This window comes from Carettochelys insculpta, chromosome 4 (assembly GCF_033958435.1).
Source record: "Carettochelys insculpta isolate YL-2023 chromosome 4, ASM3395843v1, whole genome shotgun sequence".
Lineage (NCBI taxonomy): Eukaryota > Metazoa > Chordata > Testudines > Carettochelyidae > Carettochelys > Carettochelys insculpta.
In genome coordinates, this window is record NC_134140.1 from 65,158,960 (window position 1) to 65,173,856 (window position 14,897).

Sequence of the window (14,897 nt, forward strand, 5' to 3'; positions counted from 1 at the left end):
TTACAGGTGTGTGCAGTATTTTGTTTCTGTTCCCTCACGCTCACCCAACTTGGCATCAAGCAGATTTAAAGCGACAGTCCACCTGTGTATTACACTCTCCTCTGACTGTAACCTACTGGGTCATGAGAAGCACCTCCACTCATCACAGCAGTTGTTCATAAACATGGGTAAGGAGATGTCCCAGTGTGAATATCTGTTGAATGCACAGTCAGAGAAAAAAAATACCAGCATAATTCATAATCTCATTCTGGAAGAAACGCTCAGGATTGCTTGCATCACTGGTACACAATTTAAGTCTAACCTCCATCCCTACCCTATTTTAGCACAACATATCAAGCAAGAAAGCCCTGAGAATACACCTGAGAAAGAAAATGGGGGCCCTGGTAGCAATCTTTCTGCTTTCCAACCTCAGAAGCAGAAGACGTTCTACCCCAGATACAAAACTATTCAAGTATATGTGTGCTACTTCCCAGGGGAACTAATGGTTGTGAGGTACCTCACTACCACCTGCCCTTAGCTTGAAGATGCCTTGACTGTGCCCAACTCCACTGGTAACACAAGCACTCTCCTCTAAGCCTAAGCAGGACCGGCTCTCTCTCTGCTCATTAGCAATAGATACATCCCAGCCCCCAGGTGTCTCCCAGTATCATCCATCTCTGTTCCACTGGACATTGGCAGCAGTCACAATATGGCAACTTTTAAAGAATCCAGGCCACACATACGGATTTACCAGTTTCATCTCAGTTCACAGCTCCCAGGACACACTCCATTTAGCTATGTTTACATGTGAACAAGTATAAAATCTTAAAGTACAGAGATTTAGGTGATAGCAAGTAAAAGGAAAATACAAAAAAAAAATCACAAGATGCATTCTAGAACCTAGGCTTACATAACTGGATACTTGCATGTCTTAAAAAGCAATGCTCACTCAATGTCCTTCCAGCAGTTTCAGCCAAGCTTGGCTGTGATCTTCCACCCTTCCTTTCTTAAAGACAAGTCATTCTCAGCTTGCCTCCTTGGTAAAAGAGGCAGAACTTTCTTCATCCCAGATGTACCAGAATAATCCATTGTGCTCATTCATAACCTGGACATCCCCTGCTCCATTGCTTGCTTTTGTCCTGTGTACTCCTTAAGTATTTTGCAGTTGGTAGCTGGCTCAGTGTGCAAACATGCTTACTTTGTGAACCTGTATCTGAGATAATCGTTTCCAAAACATGTCATCTCCAAGTTATTTATGTTAAGAGCACAATGTTTAGTGTGGACCAGCTTCGTAAATATTTCACAGGGATTATGGTGACCTGTGGGTTACTAGTGGGTGGAGCCCTTACATGCCATACTTTAGTGAGCTACAATGCACATATCTCATCCACAGTACCCTGTAAAACCCTGTGACCCACTGTATCCTCTGCCAGTTGGCAAGAAGTGGTCTCTGAGTCACAGTACCTATAAAACACATGATGCCACTGCCTAGCATAGCTGATAGCTTTTTTTGACAGTCACACCAGCCTTGTAGCTTTCTTCAAAAAAGATAACAAGCCTTATGCATAGAGGAAAGCAGTAGACATGTATATCTTGACTTTAGTAAAGGTTTTGATACTGGTTCACATGGCCTTTTCATAAACAAACTAGGATAATACAACCTAGCTAGAACTACTAAAAGATGGGTGCAAAATTGTTTGGAAATCCAGTCCCAGAAAACAATTATTAACAGTTCAGAGTCATGCTGGAAAGATACTGCGTAGAATGGGTAAGGAGGGGATTAGTTCTGGTTCTATATCTTCATCAGTGAAACTTATAAAGGTTGCAGATGATATAAAGCTTGGAGGGGCTGCAATGCTTTGGAAGATAAGATTAAAATTCAAAGTAACTCATACAAACTGTAGAAATGGTCTGAAGTAAATAAGATGAAATTCAAAAAGGACAAATGCAAAGTACTCCATTTAGGAAGGAACACTCCGTTCCGCACATACAAAATGGGAAATGACTGATTAGAAAGGAATACTGCAGAAAGGGAACTGGTGGTATGTGGTGGGGGGTGTCAACAGGACCACAAATTAAACGAGTCAATGACTTCAATATAATTCAATAGAATTGGAATTCCCTGGATTCCTTGTCATGTGTGGCTTCAATCCCAAAATGTAATTGAGACAGTGGTACTTGATCTAATAGCCTATGTGGAAAACATGGGATTCCGTGGCCATCTATGCACCTACATATGTAGCTAGATATATGATAGAAGCTATCTTCATCTTAGGAGTAGATACAAAAGATGTCACCAATATACCACTCTCCTGATGTGACCACCCCCTCAAGCAGACAAAGATTAGAGATTTTCCTCTTACCCAGCAGGGTAACAAAAAACTAATGATAGATCATCCACCCTCAAAGATTCCTTAGTGCTCTAGATTAAGACGCAATTCAGTGCCAAGGTCACAACAGTGACACTCCATTTTATCCTATAATCCCTTTGCAAACTAAAAAAACCAGCCAACCCTACCTCAAGCAGATTATTACACAAAAACAGTACGTGCCAAAGACTGCAAGAAGTCAGCGTCACTACTGCTGATGACTTGACGTGGAAGGCACATGATGAGATAAAGCACATGGATAAAATAATGAACCACTGCAAGATGTTTTAAATTCACTAAGAACTACTGGCTCTAATATATTCTTGTAAAAATGACCAGGTTAGAGATTCCCTGTTGTGCCTCAACCAGGTAAAAAAAACAATACCATTAGTAATTCAAGCAACATTCCTCCTGGGTTAGCAGCCTGCTGTGTGCTCCATAACGTAAGCAAGAGTAAGGGGAAAAATTTCAAGATAGGGTGGAGGACCAAGACAAATCACCTGGCCACAAATTGTGAGCAGCCAGGCACCAGGGCAATAAGATGAGTACAGCACGAGGCACCGCTCCTCAAGGAGACTTTGAAAAACAGCTTTATGAATGACCATACAGTGGCATGACAGTCATGCCTGTTGCTCTTAAGGAGGTGCACCCTACATGAGGTGTGCTGGTCCGTAAAACTCCCCCCGTTTCCCCACCAGGCAACACAAACACTAAAGACACTGTTTTTGAGAGCTTAATTGTTGTTATTTCAGGGACAATATGTAGCACATGGGACAGAAGTTCTTGGCAGGGGCTTCAGAGGTGGGTAAGCAAGGACAAGAGGCATTTTGCCATCACAGAAGGGGGAATGTCAGGTTTCTGCTCTCAGAAGAATCCCTAGGAATGCAATGGAAGGCTGCCCTTGGCTCCCCCCTCCCCAGTTCTGGGAGGGTGTCAATGAATGGGGTACAGAACGTGGTGAGTGGGGCATGTAGTTCATCAGGGATTGTAGAGGGGCTTGGTGCTACACTAGTCTGTTTGCTACACTATCAGCTTCAACAACTCCCGCTAGGGCTGGACTTCATTCTCGAAGCACTCTCCTCCCTTCCTGATCAGCCTTCCTGTCCTCCCAACCTGCCCTCCTCTCCTCCAGTGTGGTTCTCCTCCATGCATTTAACCATGTCCTGCCTGTGTGGGTGACTTGCATGTGCTCTAGGAACACATCTTCCCACACCTCCGCCCCATTTTGGTGGCACAGTGAAAGTTTTCCTTTCCCGTGGAGCCCACCGGGGGATAGGGGCAGATAATGCAGTGTGGCTCTCATGGTCACAATGTGTTTCTCTCCACTTTGCTGGCACAGTGAAAGTTTCCCTTCCTTCATGAGCCCAGCGATGGAGAGTGGGGCAGGGCATGGGAGTGCAGCTTCTGCTAGCCAGTGTGGCTGTAGAAGATGCATGTGCTTCTCCTCTCTGCTTTGCTAGAACAGTGAAAGTTTCCCTTCTTCATGAGCCTGGGGAACAGAGGGAGAGTGGGAGTGGTTCAGGCATGGTGGTGCTTAATGCTTCTTCCCCTGCTTCCTCTAGATCATAATACAAGATATAAGCCTGCTTAGACTAACACTTTGATAAGGAATGGATGCTGACTGAATGTGGGCAGAAGGTTGGTCGGTATGTTGCATGGCTCTGTGGTACAATGACACCAGATTCCATAATGCTAGCTCGGCACAGAAGAGTGTTCTATTGTGGAGGTGAGAATAAGGTAGGCCTCCCCAGAAACCTTGTGAGAAGGATTAAAGAGTCCCTGTCTGAAAGCTTTATGGAGACGTGCTGGGAGGATCGGTGCGCTGTCTCCGGACATGTTAACAAGGTGCTCTGGAGGTGGGGCAAGCTGCATAGCTCCTGCGCCCACCATCAATCACACCCAATTGCTTTAAACCATTTGTAGCATGATTAAAAATGAGAACTCACCAAAGGTGTCATCCCCACCATGAGAGTCCAGCAGCAAAACAGCCCTGGGAGGAGGGGATTAGATACAAAGTTGAAAGAACTTCCTGGTTGTCAGTGAGATCAGTTCATCTGTTCACCTGCTGACCACTGTCATCCTCTACCACTTCGTCTTCCCTGCTGTTGCCAGAGGCTGCTGAAGACATCTCTTTTGAGGTATCCACTAACTGTTCAGGGACAGTGCTTGGGTCCCTCCTAAAAACTCATGCAGCTGCTCATAGAAGCAGCATGTGTGTAGCGATGACCCAGAACATCTGTTTGCATCCTTTGTCTTCCTGGACGCCTGCCTGAGGTCTTTTACTTTCATGTGGCACTGTTGGATGCCCCGATGTATCTTTTTTCCACTATGCCCTATGAGATCTTGGCATAGATGTCTGCATTTCTTTTGCTGCTTCATAGTTCTGTCAGTACAGCTTCATCCCACCTCCCATACAGCAATAAAGCCATTGATCTCCTGCATGTTTCATGTTGGAGCTCATCTGCGACCCTGGGAATTCATGGCCAGATATGCTACTGAAGTGTACTGACAGCTCCACTGGCCATGCTGGCCAAATGAGAAACAAAATTCAAGCTTTCCCAAGAGTTTTTCTGCACACCTGGAGAGCAGTGGAGCTGAAAGTGGTGGCCAGAGTGGTCATATTGGGGCACTGCGGGACACCTCCAGGAGGTCAAGAATGTTGAATTTCACAACACTCCGTCTACATCACTCTAACGTTGACCATGCAAAACTGAATTTGGAGTTACTCCTTGTGAAAAGCAGAGGTACTAAAGGCGACCTTAGGAACTCTTAAAGTTGATGAAATGGCCCCTGTAGTGTGGAGTGATTGCTCAGAAAGTTGACCGAAGTGAGCTAAATTCATCTTTACATCCTAATGTAGACAAGGCCTAAGTAGGGACTCAGCAATTGAATGCATGTAGAAATTGAATGATCATTTCTGCATAACTAATTGTGTTATCATGACCTCAAGTTAAAAGGAGAAAATAAGACATTGTGTGGAAGTTCTGACTACTAATGCCTTGCTGTACCTATCTGCACCTAAATACAGTAGAAGACTTCAGACTAAATTAAATAAATGAAAAATAATAAAGGGAAAAATAGCCTGAACAGCTCCCATTCTCAGAAAATACACAAGGGGCCTGTCAGAAATGCTGCTTAATATATGTATTGACGTATAACATATTTGCCCATTCACCTGCTGTGAAAACTACTCTTTACAAAAACTGTTCTTAATCAAATTAAATGCAATGTTCTCAGTAAAGGTGAATATACCCTAATTAACAAAAAATTCCATACACGTTCATTTAAGACCAAGAGTATCTAAACTCTTTAAATTAGCATATGGTCAACTTTTCAATATTTTAGATACTTAATTTACAATATACTTATTTCAGAATATAATTCGATACTATCCTCACATTTCTTTAAACATTCTTTCCTCTCTCTCTCTCTCAAGAAGAAGGTATAAGATTGTGTTGGTACAATAATTCTTGTAATATACCAAACTGGGGGGAAAAACATTAATTTATTAAAATTTTAGTTAGTTAACTTAATCTTAATAAATTATTGTCACACACAAAAGTCTGAGCAAATCAAAAAAGCCATATTCATTCTTAAAATAGACAATCTTTCAAATGTACTCCTGATATTCTAGAAGAAATACAAAACATACAAATTGTAGTAACTTAAGCTAAATTAAGTAACTTAAGTAAATTAAGCTAAAGTAATTGCTTAATTCTGGAATTAGTGTCACCATAGCAACAAACCCTGTGATCAAGCAGATATTCCACAAGCCTCTGTTTATACCTCAGACCCTATTGGATTCTAAGCATGCTCAATACTCTTTTAAATCAATGAGGTAAGAAAACACTGCACCTTACCAGATCATGAGCTTAAGTTATACAGGAAACAGTTATGATGAACCAATTACAATTCAGAAGCAAAACAAACATTTCATGTTACTGTTAATATTTATATAGATTATTGATATTCTGATTGTCTTTTGTATGAATCGGTTAGAAAGAGTTATTTATTATTAAGCCTCACAAACATATGAATCACAGAACACTATAACTGGAAGGAAACTTGAGAGGTCATTAAGTCCAGTCCCTCACTCATGGCAGGGCCAAAAACCATCTAGACCATCCCCAACAGAGATCTGTCTAACATGTTTTTAAAAATATCCAGTGATGGAGTTTTCGCAACCTCCCTGAGAAATTTATTCCAGTGTTTAACCACCCAGACACTTAGGAAGTTTTTCCAAATGTTCAACCTAAACCTCCCTTGCTAAAGTTTAAGCCCATTGCTTCTTATCCTATCCTCAGAGTCCAAGGAGAACAATTTTTCACCCTCCTCCTTGTAACCCTCTTTTAGGTACTTGAAAACCACTATCATGTCCCCTCTCAGTCTTCCCTTTTGTAAACTAAACAGGCCCAGTTCTTTCAGTCTTCCCTCATAGCTCATGTTCTCTGGACCTTTAATCATTCTTGTTGCTCTTCTCTGGACTGTCTCCAGTTTCTGCACATTTTTCCTGAAATGTGGCTCCCAGAATGGGACACAATACTCCAACTGAGGCCTAATGAGCGCTGAGTAGAGCAGAAGAATGACCTCTCATTTCTTGCTCTCAAAACTCCTGTTAATGCATCCCAGAATCATGTCTGGGTTTTTTTCCAACAGCATCACACTGTTGACTCATAGGGTTAAGGAAGAATAACAACTATGAATCCAAATGGTGGGGAAAGCCTCTCTCCAGGCAGCTGTGCACTGCCATTCTCCCAGCAGAGGGAGAGGGGTGAGAAGTGGTATGCGGAGACCAGAGCAGCTTGCTGCCCCTGCTAAGCAGAGCCCATGGGCTGGATCTGGCCCCAGGTTGCCTGACCCCAACCCACCAGGCTCAGAGCTCCACATCCCCAACCCACCACAGGCTGGATGGTAAGGAGGGGAGCCCCAAGCCTCATGGACTGGAGTCAGACAAGTCACAATCCAGAGGCTCCTCATCCCTGGTAAGAGGGATGTTCTAGCTTTGATTTTGCTCCACTGTATTTAATAATTTATTATTGATTGATTAATTAGGTCAGGTATCACATGAAAGTTAATAATATCCTGGTTAATAACATCATTGTAAAATGCACATGTTAATGTTACATATGAAGTTGTGAATTCCCTTTGTATAACGTTACAAGAACAAGTTTAAGGCAAAAGCAGCCTAGCCTGGTAAAGTGATAAACAGGTTGTCCAACACCAAGTAATATGGATTTACCTGAATTTACATCTTTTTCATGAAAAAAGCTATCAAGCTAAATCAACAAAGGTTAGCCTAAGCCTGCAATCCAGAGACATATAATTAACATGACTCCTGTACTCTGGGGAGAGACAAGAGGCTGAATCCCAAAGAGGTCTTAGTGAATTATAAAACAAAGAAATCCCTTGAGGAATATAAGGCACACACAGAGACTCCATGTTGATCCCACACTGTGAGACAAAAGGCCCCAGCACCTTTTTGTGAGGAGCATGGGGACCTGTTGCTATGTTGCCAAAATGATTGGTGAGAAAACTACACAGTACAAACTCTATAGCTTGTTATGCTAGGTCTAAGACATTAGAATATGTATTTTTCATTATGTTCCTTTGTAAACTCATCTGAGTTCAGCCCTTCTAGTTGGTAGGTATGCCTTTAGAATCACAAGAATGCCCATACTGCGTCAGACCAAAGGGCCTTTGAAGGATATTGTGGTGGGTAGAGTAGGCCCAAAAGCCCTCTGCTAGAGATCCTATAACACTTCATCCAAGAGAGTGGCAGTAGAGTAGTCCTCCAGGCAGCTTAGAGTGGCTGCAGCAGAAGTGGCCAAGCTGGGGCCAAGAGGGGTCATATGAAAAGGGCACCAGAGACAGTGTCAGTTGTTGCCTGGTGCTAGAAGACAGAGGACTGCCGTCCGAGCTGCCTGAAACAGCACCAGGACCATGGACAGCTCACTGTGAGCAGGAACTGACAGTGCTTAGGAGTAGCTCCTGGCTGGTTGCGGGTACTAAGAATGGAGTCTAGGGCAGGATGCAGTAAGTCTCCAGAAAGAAAGAGCGGGAGAATAGTCCCATATCTGGCCCAGTAGAAGGTAAAGACTGTAGAACCTGGAACAGTTTATTCTGGTCCCTTTTAGACAGTGTGGCTGAGGCTACCCTACCCCTCTCTTTCAGAAGGGCCGTGTAAATGCAGCCATTTGAAAATGCAAATGAGTCACAGATTTAAATATCTTGCACCTCATTTGCACACTCCTGCGGTATCTCAGTTCTGAAAGGGGTGAAAGTTGTTGAACTCCTGATGGAATCCCTCCACAACTTTCACCCCAACATCAACCTCAGCCTGGAACAGTCCACACAGGAGATCCACTTCCTGGACACCATGGTGCTAATACACGATGGCCACATCAATATCACCCTGTACCGTAAACCTGCTGACCGCTACGCCTACCTTCATGCCTCCAGCTTCCACCCCAGACACACCACACAATCCATTGTCTACAGCCAAGCATTAAAATATAACCGCATTTGCTCCAACCCCTCCGACAGAGACAAACACCTACAGGATCTGCACCAAGCATTCTTGAAACTGCAATACCCACCTGAGGAAGTGAAAAAACAGATCAACAGAGCCAGATGTGTGCCACGAAGCCTCTTACTACAGGACAAGCCCAAGAGAGAAACCAACAGAAACACCACTAGCCATCACCTACAGTGCTCAGCTAAAACCTCTACAGTGCATCATCAGAGACTCACAACCCATCCTGGACAATGATCCCCCACTTTCACAGGCCTTGGGAGGCAGACCAGTCCTTGCCCACAGACAACCTGCCAACCTGAAGCAAATCCTAACCAGCAACTATACACCGGACCACAGTCACTCTAACTCAGGGACCCATCCATGCAACAAACCTCGTTGCCAGCTCTGCCCACATATCTACACCAGCAGCACCATTACAGGACCTAACCAGATCAGCCACACCATCGTGGGTTCATTCAGCTGCATATCTACCAATATAATTTATGCCATCATGTGCCAGCAATGCCCCTCTGCTATATATATCGGACAAACTGGACAGTCTATACGTAAAAGAATAAACGCACACAAATCAGATGTTAGAAACGGCAATATACAAAAACCCACAGGAGAGCACTTCAATCTCCCAGGCCACACAGTAGCAGACTTAAAAGTAGCTATTCTACAGCAAAGAAATTTCAGGACCAGACTCCAAAGAGAAATTGCTGAGCTACAATTCATCTGCAAATTCGACGCCCTCAGCTCAGGCTTAAACAAAGACTGCGAATGGCTGGCTAAATACAAAAGCAGCTTCCCCTCCCTTGGTGTTCACACCTCCAGATCAACTGCTGGTAGTAAGCCTCACCCTTCCTGACTGAGCTAACCTTGTTATCCCCAGCCTTGCTCTGGCTTATTTATACCTGGCCCTGCAGATTTCCAAGACCAGCATCTGATGAAGTGAGTCTGTGCTCACAAAAGCTCATACTCAAAACTTTTCTGTTAGTCTATAAGGTGCCACAGGACCCTTCATTCCTGTTACAGCAAAGTAAGGCAGAGCACGGCAGAGAAGATTAACTTCAGGGATCCAACCCCTGGGCTTGTGCTAGTGTAACACGTCCCCGAGGAACAAGCCCGGCTGTTTCCACACGTGCAAACACACTTCAGCAGCAACGAATCAGGAAAGACTAAACCAAGCCGCGGCGCTACGAAGGGGAGCGTGGGAGGCAGCACGGCTACTACCGCTGCGCAGGCGCACTCAGGCAACAAGCGCTCCTGGGTTGCTCGGTGAGCGGCATCGAACGAGTCCCCGCCTCCTTCCACGGTTTGTGGCGGTTGCTTGGCAACCAGACACAGCGCCGAACGAACGGGGGGGGGGCAATGCCCATGTCCAAGCGTGGGGCTTGTGGGCACCCTGGCTCCTCGCGCCCCCTCCTTCCCCCCCCACCCCCAGGCGCACGGGGCTGCCCCGCGCCGTGCTGAGGTGGCTGCAGAGCCTACACCTGAGCTTCTTCCCCAGGAACTTCATCCGGCGCGCAAGGGGAGGGACGGGGAGGGGCGGGGGCAGCCGGGCGCTGCGCCGCCCTCGGTCTTACCGCGCTGGTAGTCGCTGTTCCGCAGGGACTTGTCCAACGGCTACCTCATCGCCGAGATCCTCGCGTGGTACTACCCCGCCGACATCCGCCGCCACGGCTACGTCAACGGCGCCTCGCTGCCCGCCAAGCTCAGCCCCCGGTCCCAGCTCGGCCAGGTGAGGGAGCCCCACCGCGGCGGCGCTGGGCGGGGCGGGGCGGGGCCGGGCCGGGCCGGGCCCAGTGTAACGCGCCGGCGGCGCTCGAGGGGCCGGGCCAGCGCTGGGTGGGGCTTATGTGCTAACCGTGGGGACTCGCTCCGCCGCTGTAATGCGGCCGCGGGATGCGCTCTCCCTTGTCCGCGGATCCCTGCGGGCAGCGCTGGCCGCTGCCGCCCAGCTCAGCGCTGCAGGTCGCCGAGCTCCGCCGGAATGGGGAGACGGGGAGGGGCAAACGGAACGTCACCGCCCTCGCCCCTTCCGAGCCCGGCGACGTGTCCCGGCCCCTGGCCGTGCGGTACTGAGGGGGCTGGCCGCGGGCAGGTCTTGGCCTTGCCGCTTTTGCATAGTTAACAAACGCCACTGGCGAGTACCCGGTTGTTTGGGGAACAACAAGTGAAGTTTCTGTCCTGCCTGTGTTTCAGGTGTCGCCCATAACTGTGTAACTTCTTTATCTGCTTTTCCTTTTGTGTAAGGAGCGAGGGTTTGAGTGGCATCGGGTTGGAAAGGGGCAGAGAGAAAAGTCGGCAGCAACCCTACATCCCGTACAAAGCAGGGAAGGAAGGACTTATCCTGCTAAGCACTGAAATGCTCTCTCTTTTCATTTTTGTTACAGTTTTTATGGTTCAAAAGAAAGTGAAGCCAGTCCAAGAACTGCTACATGGGACCATTCATTCTAAACCAAGAGCAGAATCAGCGTTGGTACAAGGCAATGCACTTCTGGCAGCGCTGACAAACAGGCGTTGAATGTTGTTAGGACACACGCACGCACACACACACACACACCCCTCCTAGAACTGGAAGGGACCTCAGGAGGTCGTCCAGTCCAGTCCCTTGCCCTCTTGGCAGGACCAAGCACCATCCCTACTATGTATTTGCCACAATCCCTAAATGAGCTCCTCAAGGATTGAACTCACAACCCTGGATTTAGCACACCAATGCTCAAACCCCTGAATGTATCAGGATCAGTGTTTCTTAAACTTTCAGAGACTATGGAACACCAAACAGGAAAATTTATGTAGAACACCTATGAAAATTTTCTTCAAAACAGAAATTGTCAGATTGCCAAGCCCCAACCCCCAAAACAGCACCATATGCAGCAAAAACAAAATGAAGTCATTTAATCAGGTATCATAGAAATGAAGAAGTTTTAATAATATATACCATCAGTGGATGATACTAAAAATGTCAGATGCTCACAGCATGCCTGTGAGTTGTTCATGGAACACCAGTGTTTCAGAGAATATAGGTTAAGAAACACTGCTTTAGATAAGAACATAAGAACATAAGAATGGCCATACTGCGTCAGACCAAAGGTCCATCAAGCCCAGCATCCCATCTGCCGACGGTGGCCAATGCCAGGTGCCCCAGAGAAGGAGAACAGAAGACAATGATCAAGTGATTTATCTCCTGCCATCCATCTCCTGCCCTTGTTCTGAAGGCTAGGGCACCATACTTTATCCCTGGCTAATAGCCATTTATGGACCTAACCTGCAAAAATTTATCAAGCTCTTTTTTAAACCCTAATAGAGTCCTGGCCTTCACAGCCTCCTCGGGCAAGGAGTTCCACAGGTTGACTGTGCGCTGTGTGAAGAAAAATTTCCTTTTATTAGTTTTGAACCTACTACCCATCAATTTCATTTGGTGTCCCCTAGTTCTTGTATTATGGGAAAAGGTAAATAATTTTTCTATATTCACTTTCTCCACACCATTCATGATTTTATATACCTCTATCATATCGCCCCTCAATCGCCTCTTTTCCAAACTGAAAAGTCCCAGTCTCTCTAGCCTCTCCCCATATGGGACCCTTTCCAAGCCCCTAATCATCTTAGTCGCCCTTTTCTGAACCTTTTCTAATGCCAATATATCTTTTTTGAGGTGAGGAGACCACATCTGCACGCAGTACTCGAGATGTGGGCGTACCATAGTTTTATATAGGGGAAGTATGATATCTTTTGTCTTATTATCGATCCCTTTTTTAATAATTCCTAACATCCTATTTGCCTTACTAACTGCCGCTGCACACTGCGTGGATGTCTTCAGAGGACTATCCACTATAACTCCAAGATCCCTTTCCTGATCTGTCGTAGCTAAATTTGACCCCATCATGTAGTACGTGTAATTTGAGTTATTTTTTCCAACATGCATTACCTTACACTTACCCACATTAAATTTCATTTGCCATTTTGCTGCCCAATCACTCAGTTTGCTGAGATCTTTTTGTAGTTCTTCACAATCCCTTTTGCTTTTGACTGTCCTGAACAACTTGGTGTCATCTGCAAACTTTGCCACCTCACTGCTTACCTCATTTTCTAGATCATTGATGAACAAGTTGAACAGGATCGGTCCCAGGACTGACCCCTGGGGAACACCACTAGTTACCCCCCTCCATTGTGAAAATTTACCATTTATTCCAACCCTTTGTTTTCTGTCTTTTAACCAATTCCCGATCCATGAAAGGACCTTTCCTCCTATCCCATGACCACCTAATTTACATAAAAGCCTTTGGTGTGGGACCGTGTCAAAGGCTTTCTGGAAATCTAGGTATATTATGTCCACTGGGTGCCCCTTGTCCGCATGTTTATTAACCCCTTCAAAGAATTCTAATAGATTAGACAGACACGACTTCCCTCTGCAGAAACCATGCTGACTTTTGCCCAACAATTCGTGCTCTTCTATGTGCCTTGCAATTTTACTCTTTACTAGTGTTTCTACTAATTTGCCTGGTACTGATGTTAAACTTATCGGTCTATAAGTCACTTTAGTGATGAGTCACTGTAGTGTGACATTGGCCGTGTCTACACGTGCCTCAAACTTCGAAATGGCCACGCAAATGGCCATTTCGAAGTTTACTAATAAAGCTCTGAAATGCATATTCAGCTCTTCATTAGCATGCGGACGGCTGCGGCGCTTCAAAATTGACGCGCCTTGCTCCAGCGCGGCGCGTCCAGACGGGGCTCCTTTTCAAAAGGACCCCGCCTACTTCGAAGTCCCCTTATTCCCATCAGCTCATTGGAATAAGGGGACTTCAAAGTAGGCGGGGTCCTTTCGAAAAGGAGCCCTGTCTGGACGCGCCGCGCATGGCGAGGCGCGTCAGTTTCGAAGCGCCTCTGCCGCCCACATGCTAATGAAGAGCTGAATGTGTATTTCAGAGCTTTATTAGTAAACTTTGAAATGGCCATTTGCATGGCCATTTCGAAGTTTGGGGGCACGTGTAGACGTAGCCATTAACAAGTAGTAGAAGACATAAGTGAGCTGTAAGTTTATTTCCCCAACACAGGAACCTCATAGGGCTGACGTTGCAGGTTGAATCTTTATAGTCCACCATCCTTGAGAACTGACCAGTTTCAAACAAGAGACTTTGCAGGACCACTGAAGGTCGGTACTGTCTAGCAACATTACTAACACTTCCACTTCTTGTGGAGGTCTTAGAAAACATTTAGGGATAAATCACAGCTAAACAACAGCCCAAGACTGGTATATGTAAACAAACTTTATGGGACCATAAGAAAGTTGGTCACACCCATAAGTGGTCATCTTGTTTTACTGAAAAGTACTGCATGGGATCTTTTCAGAGGAAAAGGCAAAACACCACATTTATTGGTAATACACATATAACAATCAACACTTATGCATATGATATATTACAATCACACATACACAGACAAGCACACGCCTGTCTTGTTGCTTTTACCAATAGTGGATCCTCCTAGCTGTGCTGGCCAGGTGAGTTAGATGGAGGAGGAGTGGAGCTGGGCTTCCGCTGATCTGGATCGGTGCTCCAGTGCTGACAAGACAAAACCTGGGGTCCCTGTGCAAGATACCTTTCATATATAGTGTCCTCTCTCTCATGCATGTTGTCACCAGTTAGCTATCTCATGCATATGCATAGTCTGGATGAGCAATTTTATGAATATGCATTTAGCACCTTCTTCTGGCTGGTGCTTCTAAAAGGCAGCCACTTGCTGGTGGTTCTCAAGGCATCCATATGTCCAGCCTTCTTTCAATGGGCCCATTTCACAGTTTCCATTGTTCTTCTATCTACCTTTTCCAACCCTTGCAAGTAGTTGGAGGTACCTGTCTTCCAAGCCTTTCTATTCACACCTCATTCAGACAACAGGGCACTCAATTAAGCAATCCAAAAATAAAGGGTACAGACAAGTTTTTTTTACCTTACTTCTAGGAACTGTTCTACAAAATACAACTAAATTTCTGTATAAAAGGTCTGCATACAATGATACATAAAATGACT